Source organism: Myotis brandtii, unplaced genomic scaffold, assembly GCF_000412655.1.
Source record: "Myotis brandtii unplaced genomic scaffold, ASM41265v1 scaffold198, whole genome shotgun sequence".
NCBI lineage: Eukaryota > Metazoa > Chordata > Mammalia > Chiroptera > Vespertilionidae > Myotis > Myotis brandtii.
The window spans coordinates 279,483-291,360 of NW_005357380.1; the positions used below are offsets into that span (position 1 = coordinate 279,483).

The 11,878-nt window shown below is 37.2% G+C and overlaps 1 long non-coding RNA gene across 1 annotated transcript in view; it reads right to left on the reverse strand.

Moving 5' to 3' along the window:
- LOC106725922 overlaps nucleotides 1–9,817 on the reverse strand; it is an 11,828-nt gene extending 2,011 nt beyond the window's left edge. Inside the window, exons 1-2 of the long non-coding RNA XR_001361931.1 lie at nucleotides 9,748–9,817; nucleotides 5,535–5,538 (exon numbers count right to left, since the gene is read on the reverse strand). This is a non-coding gene — a long non-coding RNA (uncharacterized LOC106725922). The remainder of the gene's footprint in view (nucleotides 1–5,534; nucleotides 5,539–9,747) is intronic.
- Between the last annotated feature and the right edge of the window lie 2,061 nt (nucleotides 9,818–11,878).

An 11,878-nucleotide genomic window follows, 5' to 3' on the forward strand; every position in this document is an offset into this window, starting at 1 on the left:
ATGATTAATTATCTTCAAAAAAATTCTGTGTATTAACTACTATTATCACAATCATTTTACATTTAAGGGGACAATAGCAATTAAAGGTTAGATCGCTTGCCTTTGGTCACCCAGGTCATAAATGAAGATCTAGAATTCTTCACCCAGGCAGTCTGGCATCAGAGCCTACCTTGTAACGATTATACTATACCCTCTCCTAAAACTGAAAAGGCTGGTAGGATTATCACTATAATTAACCTACAGCCTAGTCAATTCCAGTAGTAAGATAATCTTCATAGTAACATATCTCCTCTGGGTTGTACATAGACATATATATTGGATTCAGAAGGGTATGGTAGGCATCTGCCCTAAAGTAAACAGAAATGGGTCAACTGTGACCACTCCAAACAAAGAAATGTTTTAAGGGTAGACAAATATACACATACAAAATTAATTACTAAAAGGAAGGACCACTCCAATTATTTCATGCTCAAATGGTCTTTCCACTTCTGCTGCTTTCTAGCTAAGAGATCGAGAGGAATGCAAATGAAAGACTCAGAAATGCAAAAGCATCACATTGAAAATAACAGCTGGAAGCTTAATCCAAAGATATTGTAGGTATATATATTTTATGAAAATGACAGATGTAGATGAATCATTTTTAAAGTTATGTAAAGTGTGATAAGTCATTTATATAAAACCCAAATAGAATACAATTCTTTAAATTTTAGTTTCACTAATTTAAAGTAATAGAGATGATTTTGATTGCCACAATTCATTATATTCCTACTGTGGGTTATGTACTATACTCTTCACTTAAACCCAAATATTTTCTTTAATCTATTTTTTTCAAAATTCTTGAAAATAATTGGAATATGCTTATTTTACAGGTAAGAATATTTAGGATTAAATAATTAATTTTCCCCCAAATCACACTAATAGAGGCAAAGTGAGGCTTTGAACTCAAGGACAAGGAACAGTGTCTAATACATTTTTACCTATAATGCTCTAATCAATTAATTAGCATTTTCTCATTTATGTCTGATAGATATTCAGTGGAGGGATAAACATAATATATTTCAATTTATATGAACCATAGCTGCTGATGGTTTACTTACTGGAAAAGAGGATTGGTGTCAGGTAAAACTGTAAAATAATCAAATTTACTCAGAAACCATCCTTCTTTTCTTTTTTATTAATTTATTTTATTTTTTAAAATTTAAGTTCTTAATTGTTTAATGTATTACGTAAGTCCCCTTTCCCCCCATTGACCTCTCCCCAGCAGACCCCAAACCCCAGCACATGCCCTCACTGCCCCCACCCTCGCTGTCTGTGTCTATTGGTTATGCTAATATGCATGCAAACAAGTCCTTTGGTTGATCTATTACCCCCCTCACCCTCCACCTTCCCTCATAGGATGGAGTCTATTCAATGGTTCTATGACTCTGATTCTGTTATTGTTCATCAGTTTATGTTGTTCATTATATTCCACAAATGAGTGAGATCATGTGATGTTTATCTTTCTCTGGCTAGCTTATTTTGCTTAGCATAATGCTCTCCAGTTCCATCCATGCAAATGGTGAGAATTCCTTCTTTATTACAGCAGTGTAGTATTCCATTGTGTAGATATACCACAATTTTCTAATCCACTCATCTGCTGATGGGCACTTAAGCTGTTTCCAAATCTTAGCTATGGTGAATTATGCCACTATGAACATAGGGATGCATATATCCTTTCGGATTGGTGTTTCTAGTTTCTTGGGATATATTCCTAGAAGTGGGATTACAGGGTCAAATGGGAGTTCCATTTTTAGTTTTTTATGGAAACTCCATACTGTTCTCCAAAGTGACTGCACCAGTCTGCATTCCCACCAGCAGTGCACGAGGGTTCCTTTTTCTCCGCATCCTCGCCAGCACTTGTGGTTTGTTGAATTGTTGTTGATAGCCATTCTGACAGGTGTGAGATGGTACCTCATTGTCCTTTTTATTTGCATCTCTCCAATGTTTAGTGACTTTGAGAATGTTTTCATATGTCTTTTGGCCTTCTGTATGTCCTTTTTCAAAAGGTGTCAATTTAGGTCCTCTGCCCATTTTTTGATTGGATTGTTTATCTTCCTTTTGTGAAGTTGTAAGAGTTCACCATAAATTTTGGAGATTAAACCCTTATTGGAATAACATTGGCAAATGTGTTCTCCCATCCAGTGGACTTTCTTGTTTTGTTGATGGTTCTTTTGCTGTGCAGAAGCTTTTTATTTTGATGTAGTCTCATTTGTTTATTTCTTCTTAGTTTCCATTGCCCTAGGAGCTATATTGGTAAAGATATTGCTACGACATATGTCTGTCACTTTGTTGCCTATGTTGTCTTGTAGAATTTTTATGGTTTCCCATCTTACGTTTAAGTCCTTTAGACATTTTTAGTTTGTTTTTATGTATGGTGTAAGTTGGTGATCTAGTTTCATTTTTTCCATGTATCTGACAAAATTTCCCAGCACCATTTATTGAAGAGACTCTCTTGACTATTGTATGCTCTTGCCTCCTTTGTCAAATATTAATTGAGCATAGTAGCTTGGGTCGATTTCTGGGTTCTCTGTTCTGTTCCATTGGTCTATATGTCTGTTCTTGTGCCAGTACCAGGCCTTTTTGAGAACCCTGGCTTGGGAATATAGCTTGTTATCTGGTATAGTGATCCCTCCAACTTTGTTCTTCTTTCTCAGGATTGCTGTGGCTATTCGGGGTCCTTTTTTATTCCTGATGAAGTTTTGGAGAGTTTTTTCTAGATCTGTGAAATATGCAGTTGGTGTTTTAATGGGGAGTGCATTGAATCTGTAGATTGCTTTGGGTATGATGGACATTTTAATGATGTTGAATCTACCAATCCATGAACATGGTATGTTCTTCCATTTGCTTCTTTCTTCCCCTATCTCTTTTTTCAATGTCCTGTAGTTTTCTGAGTACAGGTCTTTTACCTCCTTAGTTAACTTTATTCCTAGGTATCTTAATTTTTTTTTGGTACAATGGTATATGGGGTTGTTTTTTTTTTCATTTCTTTTTCTGTGAGTTCAATATTGGTGTATAAAAAGGCCATAGATTTCTGGATGTTAATTTTGTATCCTGCTACATTCCCGAATTCATTTATTAGGTCTAGTAGTTTTTTGATGAAGTCCTTGGGGTTTTCCATGTATAGTATCATGTCATCTGAGAATAAGGACAGTTTTACTTCTTCTTTTCCAATTGCATGCCTTTTATTTCTTCTTCTTGTCTGATTGCTATGGCTAGCACTTCCAGTACTATATTGAACAGGAGTGGTGAAAGTGGGCATCCCTGTCTTGTTCCTGTTCTTAGCGGAAATAAGTTTATGTAGATTTTGCCCATTGAGAATGAGGTTGACTGTAGATTTGTCACATAAGGCTTTTATTATGTTGAGGTATGATCCCTCTATTCCCACTGGTGAGAAAGGGTATTGGATTTTTCAAATGCTTTTCTGCATTGATTGTTATGATTATATGATTTTTATCTCTCACTTTGTTTACGTGATGTATCACGTTTATTGATTTACAGATATTGTACCATCCTTGCATCCCCGGAATAAAACCAACTTGGTAATGGTGTATGATCTTTCTAATGTATTGCTGAATCTGATTTGCTAGACGTATGTTGAGGATTTTAGCATCTATGTTCATCAAGGATATTGGCCTATAGTTCTTTTTTTGTGGTGCCTTTTTAAAAAAATCTTTACTGTTCAGATTATTACAGATGTTCCTCTTTTTTCCCCCCATAGCTACTCTCCACCGGGTTTCCACCCCACTCTAGGCCTACCCCCCCCCCACTGGCCTCATCCATATGTGTAATCTCTTTGTCCAATCTCTTCCCGAACCACCCACAACCCCTTCCCCTCAAGAATTGTTAGTCTGCTCCCTTTCCAAGCCCCTGATTCTATTGCATTCACCAGCCTGTTCTGTTCATCAGGTTTTTTATTCATTTCATTTTTAGATTCACTTATTGATAGATATGTATTTGTTGTCACTTTGTTGTTCACAATTTTTTTATTTCTATCTTTTTCTTTTTCTTCCTCTTCTTAGAGAATACCCTTCAGCATTTCATATAATACTGGTTTGGTGGTGATAAACTCCTTTAACTTTTTCTTGTCTGTGAAGCTCTTTATCTGATCTTCAATTCTAAATGATAGCTTTACTGGGTAGAGTAATCTTGGTTGTAGGTTCTTGCTATTCATCACTTTGAATATTTCTTGCCGCTCCCTTCTGGCCTGCAAAGTTTCCGTTGAGAAATCAGCTGACAGTCGTATGGGTACTCCCTTGTAGGTAACTGACTTTTTTTCTCTTGCTGCTTTTAAGATTCTCTCTTTGTCTTTTGCTCTTGGCATTTTAATTATGATGTGTCTTGGTGTGGTCCTCTTTGGATTACTCTTGTTTAGGGTTCTCTGCACTTCCTGGACTTGTAAGTCTATTTCTTTCACCAGGTAGGGGAAGTTTTCTGTCATTATTTCTTCGATTAGGTTTTGAATATCCTGCTCTCTCTCTTCTTCTAGCACCCCCATAATTTGGATGTTAGTATGCTTGAAGTTGTCCCAGAGGCTCCTTACACTATCTTCATATTTTTGGATTCTTTTTCTTTTTGCTTTTCCAGTTAGGTTTTTTTGTTTGTTTGTTTGTTTGTTTTGCTTCTTCATATTTCAAAGCTTTGACTTGATTCTTTGGATCCTCTAGTCTGCTGTTGGATCTCTGTATATTATTCTTTATTTCAGTCATTTATTTCAGTCAGTGTATGCTCAATTTCTGATTGGTCCTTTTTTCATATCTTTGAGGGTCTCACTAAATTTCTTGGAGGTTTCTAGAAGATTCTTGAGTAACCTTACAACCGTGATTTTGAACTTTATATCCAGTATTTTGCTTTCATCCATTTATTTTGTTTGTGACTTGTTTCTTTGTCTCCACATTTTGGCTGCTTCCCTGTGTTTGTTCCTATGTACTGGGTAGCTGCTAATCTCCTTGAGTTGATAGAGTGGCCTTGTGTGGTAGGTGTCCTATAAGGCCCAGTCGTTCAGCCTCCCCAGTCACTTGAGTTGAATGCTCTTGGTGCACCTCTTTGTGAGCTGTTTGCACAGTCATGTTGTAGTTAACCCTTGATTGTTGTTGGTATTAGAGGAATTGACCTCCAAGCCAATTGGTTGTGATGACCAGCTGTGTCTACACTGGAATTTCTGTTGCACAGGTGACACCCTTATGGGGCAGGACTTGCTTTAGTGGGGCTTTGGTGCTCACTGAGTCTGCCTCTTGAGTGTGTCTCTTATGGATGTGAAGAGTTGTAATCTGGTATGGTCTCACTCTGACCACTGGGTACACTGGCTCTTGGATCTCCAAGGAGGTACAAGGTCAGTCACTGTCTGGGGCCGCCCAGCAGGAGCTACAGAGATATCTTTAGATTCCTCCTCTTTGTATGGGGTTTGGAAGTGCCCAGACAAGGCCCAACTGTGAAGCAAGGCAGGCTTCTACTGCTGGGCCTTGGGCCTTCTTTTGGAAACTCTAGTGCTCTCTGACCCACCTGCAGTTTGACAGATTTTAGGCAGAGAAAGGACGGGCCATTCAAATGCAAAAGCAAATGCACACAGCTTGGGTGGGGTTGTATATTCGGTGTGGCGAGGTCTCACCAGGGCAGAGCATACAGCAATGGCCCTCAGTCAGCCCTGCTCCAGAGAGGTCCCTGGGTCTCTGCATCCCACACCCCTGTGCAGGAACAATGATCGCTGTGAGCACCTCTGAGAGAAAGCCGCCCATGCGTTCCCCTCCCGACGCCAGTCAGTCCAGTTTCTCCCCGTATGTGCCTGGATCCCCCAGAGTCTTGCCCAGAACTGGAGTTCAGAGAAAGCGGGAGCTTGTATCTACCTTCCTTAACTCTTGTTATGGCCTTCACTTTGAAGTCTATTTTGATAGATATAAGTATTGCTACCCCTGTTTGTTTTTCTTTTCCATTTGCCTGAAAGGTATTTTTCCATCCCTTCTTTTTCAGTCTATCTAAGTCTCTTGTTCTGAGGTATGTCTCTTGTCGACAGCAAATATTTGGGTCATGTTTTCTTACCCATTCAGCCACTCACTGCCTTTTTATTGGAGCATTTAACCCATTTCCATTTAAAGTTATTATTGATAGGTACGTGTTTGTAGCCATTTTTATTTTTTGCCTGTGTTCCCTCTTCTCCTTTATTTATTTATTTTTTCTTCTTTTTACAATTGTCACTTTAACATTTCTTGAATTGCTGGCTTGGTAGTGGTAAACTCCCTTCACTTTTCTTTGTCGGTAAAGCTCCTGATTTCCCCTTCAATTTTGAATGATAGCCTGCTGGATAGAGTATTCTTGGATTATATCCCTTATTTTGTGTTACTTTGTATACTTCCTTCAATTCCTTTCTGGCCTGATGTATTTCTATTGAGAAATAATTTGAAAATCTAATGGGAGATCCCCTGTAGGTAACTTTCTGTCTCTTTCTTGCAGCCTTTAAGATTCTCTCTTTGTCATTAACGTTTTCCATTGTAATTACGATATGTCTTGGTTTGGGTCTTTTTGTATTCATCTTGTATGGGACTCTCTGTGCTTGTGTGCCTTTTTTCTTCCCCACATCATGGAAGTTTTCTGACATTATTTCTTTGAATAGGTTTTCTAACCCCTGCTCTTGTTCTTTTTGTTCTGGCACCCCTACTACAGTGGGGCCTTGACTTATGAGTGTCCCGACTAAGGAGTTTTTTGAGATACCAGCTGTCTCTCAGCCAATTTTTTGCATTGAGTTGATAGAGTAATTTGAGTTAACGGGCTCCTTAACAAGCTCCTTAATGAGCTCAGTCTCAGAACGAATTAAACTCGTAAGTCAAGGCCCCACTGTATATGTATGTTGCTTCATTTCATGTTGTTACAAAGCTCCCTCAGGCTCTTCTCCTGTCTTTTCATTTTTATCTCCAATTTCAGTTCAGATTAGGTGTGTATTGCTTCCCTATCTTCTAATTCACTAATTCATTCCTCTGCTTCTCCTATTCTACTGTTGAAAGCTTCTATAGTGTTTTTTATCGTAGCTATATCACTTTTTATTTCTTCTTGGGTCTTCTATAGGTTGTTGATGTTCTCACCCATTTGGTTTATGAACTGTATGACCATTATTCTGAATTCTTTTTCTGACAAATTGCATGCCTCCATTTTATTTATTTCCTTTTCTGGTGATTCCTCCGTTTCTTTCCTTTGGGGGTTGTTCTTCTGTCTCTCCATTTTTGCTCTCACTGAAGGATCTAGGTGTCAAGGTGCGTGAGGCTGCTGTGGAGGGCCTGGTGGCGGGTTATGCTTTTGCATATGCCCTGATTTCAGTGTATGCCATTTAGTGCCAGGCAGCGGTGCCCTAGGAGCATGCTCTTCCAGCATCCTTCTCCTTGTCTTTGGTCAGATTGATCAAATGCCTGCTGACAGATGCTGAGCCAAGAAGTAGAATCTCAAAACAGGTTTTTGATATCAGTAATGTGGTGTACATGAACCAATGGCACCATGTTTGATGAACTATATGCCTGAAGCAAGTAAGCACATAGCTCAAAAAGATACTGAGTGATGTTTCCCAAAATATAACTATATAGAGTAAAGGAGAGATAGAACATGTCCAGCCAATATTGCAAGTTTTATACCTGTCCCCAGAGACAAGGGTTATAAAGAGTTTCTATAAAATATTTAAACGTTTGCACTGTTATGGCCTAACACCAAAAATATCTTTGTTCTCCTTTTGTTTCCCCCCTAGAGCAGTTTAAGTAATTCACCTAAAGTTGCAGAGCAAAGGGGATGAATACCAGGGACTTTCATTTTTCAGAGGTATATTTTGTGTCAAATTTGGATGCCTTGTTAAAAATGGGTTTTCTTTTTATTTTTGCAACACATGTCTTTTTGCCTCTTCATTTATATAGCAAATTTAAAAAAACCATTAAAAAATTAGTGGTCACTGATTTTAAAATAGATGTGTTTCTGTCCATTGAGGAAACCAGCTGTTCATATGTTCCATTTGTGATTGTTTGCTATTTTTGTGATGATAAATGGTTGAATTTTTTTTTTCATGAAGGAATCCTGCAGAGCTCTGACCAAGAGAATTTTCTAATACACAGCAGTTTTAAACAGCTTCTCCAGAATGTAATAGTCCCTTTGCATGTGCTACCATTATGAGCTAAAGCTTAAATGGAACAAAGTCATGAAGGCCTTCTCCTGTTGTCAATTTATATCAAGAACTCAAAACATTGCCCTTGTATGTATTCAACATATCTCTGCTGTCTCAGACACATAAAATATCTCTTCTTCTTTTTTCATTTCTCATTTTATTTACATGCTTACCCATTGTGGTCTACAATCTACATTATCACCATCAGCTGAGAGCTTGTTAGAAATTGCAGACTCTTTGGCCTCATCTCAGACCTACTGAATCAAAATTTACATTTTAATAGGATTCTAAGGTGATTCATGTGCACATTAAATTTTGATAAGCACTGATCTGTAATGGAGTTCTTCAACCATGGTTCATCATTAAAATATGTATTAAAAGACTTTAAAAAAAACTGATACTTGACCCTAACCATTTAATTCATTAATTAGCTTGGTGTAGAATCTGGTGATTCTAATATTGAGCTTATGAAGTTATTTTTTATTATTATTCCAGATGTTCAGATATGTTGACTTTGCACTTGACTATGGATAATCCAACTGTGCCCTACTTCCATTCATCCCTAACATCAACTTCTTGACACCAACCTATCTTTTACCTTATTTCTATTAGTGATGGTCAATGTCTTTGAGAAATAAAATGAACACTCCCAAACTAATTCTTGCAGTTTTGCCACTCGACATAATTTTCCTTAATTTTTGTTGTTAAATGTTGGCTACTGGCATACTCATATCTGAGCCCTGGATATTTGGCATGTGACTAGTTGAGACTTCACCAGGGCACATCCCTAAGATAAGAAACCAAAGAATTTCTGACATAATTAACTTTGAACTGCTTAGTAAAATTAGAATTTCCATTTTTCCCACCCCAAACTTGATTGAGTGCTATTAACTCTGTTACTGAAAGGTACTCACTACTGAATGGAGTCATCATTATGAAATCACCAGAGGCCCAATGCATGAAATTAGTGCAAAGGGCATGGCCCTCCCAGCATCCCCAGCTACCGCCTCAGCACTTGCAGCAGCCCCGGCTGCCTCACGGTCCCACCCCCCACCCACTGGTCTTTCTGGAAGCTTATCCCAGGAGGTCATTACGGAAGGTCATTCCGCCATCCAGCCTAATTAGCATATTAGCTCTTTATTAGATAGGATTTGTTAGAACTGGGATCTATATGAAATGTGCTTACCTCTTCCTGGTTAGTCATAATAAGTAAATCATAATTATAAAATGAAAATACTCTTTATTAAGAACATTAACTCAAAGTTTTTTCTCATTCATATTGATATAATAATAGGCATTTAGTTTTCTGTGAATTTGCCATGTTCATTATGCAAAATTTATTGCAAACTATATTTTTCAATCACATTAAATGAGTAGGAGTACAGAAAAGATGACTTTCTTTTGAAAGTGATTAAAATGATATTTTCAACTTGAATGAAGCTGAAGAAATACACTCATAATTTTCATTATAAACATTGAGTGACTTCTTTAATTTAAATTTTTTATTGTTAAAAGGATTACATTTTCCCCCATTGACCTCTCCCCGTGTGGTTCCACACCCCAGCACATGCCCTCAATACCCTACTGTCTGTGTACATTGATAATGCTCATATGCAAGCATACAAATCCTTGGTTGATCTCTTACTGCCTCACCCCACACCTTCCCTCATAGGTTGGATAGTCTGTTCAATGCTTTTATGACTCTGGTTCTATTTTTGTTCATCAGTTTATGTTGTTCATTATATTCCACAAATGAGTGAGATCATGTGATATTTATCTTTCTCTGACTGGCTTATTTTGCTTAGCATAATGCTCTCCAGTTCCATCCATGTTACAAATGGTAAGAATTTCTTCTTTTTTATAGCAGCATAGGATTCCATTGTGTAGATGTACCACAGTTTTTTAATCCACTCATCTGCTGATGGGCACTTAGGCTGTTTCCAAATTTTAGATATGGTGAATTTTGCCGCTATGAACATAGGGGTGTATATATCCTTTCTGATTGGTGTTTCTAGATTCTTGGGATATATTCCTAGAAGTGGGATCACTAGATCAAATGGGAATTTCATTTTTAATTTTTTAGGAAACTCCATACCGTTCTCTACAGTGGCTCCACCAGTCTGCATTTCCACCAGCAATGCAAGAGTGTTCATTTTTCTCTGCATCCTCACCAGCACTTGTCATTTGTTGATTTGTTGATGATAGCCATTCCAACAGGTGTGAGAGGGTATCACATAGTTGTTTTGATTTGCATCTCTTGGGTGATTACTTACTTTGAGCATGTTTTCATATATCTCTTGGCCTTTCTTATGTCTTCTTTCGAAAAATATCTATTTAGGTCCGTTGCCCATTTTTTGATTGGGTTGTTTATCTTCCTTTGTTAAGTTGTATGAGTTCCTTGTAAATGTTTGAGATTAAACCCTTATCAGTGATAACAATAACAAATATGTTCTCCCATGCAGTGGGCTTTCTTGTTGTTTTGTTGATGGCTTCTTTAGCTATGCAAAAACTTTTTATTTTGATGTATTCCCATTTGTTTATTTTATCTTTAGCTTCCATTGCCCTAGGAGCTGTGTCCGTGAAGAAATTGCTTCAGCATATGTCTGAGATTTTGCTGCCTGTGGATCCCTCTAGTATTTTTATGTTTTCCCGTCTTATATTTAAGTCCTTTATCCATTTTGAGTATTTTTGTGTATGGTGTAAGATGGTGGTCTAGCTTCATTTTTTTACATGTATCTGTCCAATTTTCCCAACACCATTTATTGAATAGAATTTCTTGACTCCATTGTATGTTTTTGCCTCCTTTGTCAAATATTAATTGAGCATAGTGGTTTGGGTCAATTTATGGGTTGTCTATTTTATTATTCCATTGAATATGTCTGTTCTTGTTCCAGTACCAGGCAGTTTTGAGAACAGTGACTTTGTAATACAGCTTGATATCTGGTATTGAGATCGCACCTACATTGTTCTTCTTTCTAAGTATTGCTGCGGCTATTCGGTTGAATCTATAGGCTGCTTTGGGTATTATGGACATTTTAATGATATTGATTCTACCAATCTATGGACAAGGTATGTTCTTCCATCTGTTTATGTCTTCCTCTATCTCTTTATCAGTATCATGTAATTTTCCGCATATAGACCTTTTACATCCTTAGTTGAGGATATTCCTAGGTATCTTAATTTTTTTGGTGCAATGGTAAATGGGATTGCTTTTTAAGTCTCTCTTTCTGTAAGTTCACTATTGGTGTATAGAAATGCCATAGATTTCTTGGTGTTAATTTTCTGAATTTATTAAGTCTAATAATTTTTGATGGAATCTTTAGGGTTTTCTATGTATAGTATCATGTCATCTGAGAATAAGGACAGTTTTACTTCTTTTCCAATTTGGTGCCTTTTATTTCTGCTTCTTGTCTGATTGCAATGGCTAGTACATTCAATACTATGTCAAACAGGAGTGGTGAAAGTGGGCATCCCTGTCTTGTTCCTGTTCTTAGGGGAAATGATTTTAGTTTTTCCCATTGAGTACAATGTTGGCTGTGGGTTTGTCATATATGGCTTTTATTATATTAAGGTATTATCCTTCTATTCCCATCTTGCTGAGAGTTTTTGTCAAGAAAGGATGCTGCATTTTCTCAAATGCTTTTTCTGCATCAATTGATATGACTATGTGATTTTTATCTCTAAATTTCTTTATGTGATATATCACATTTA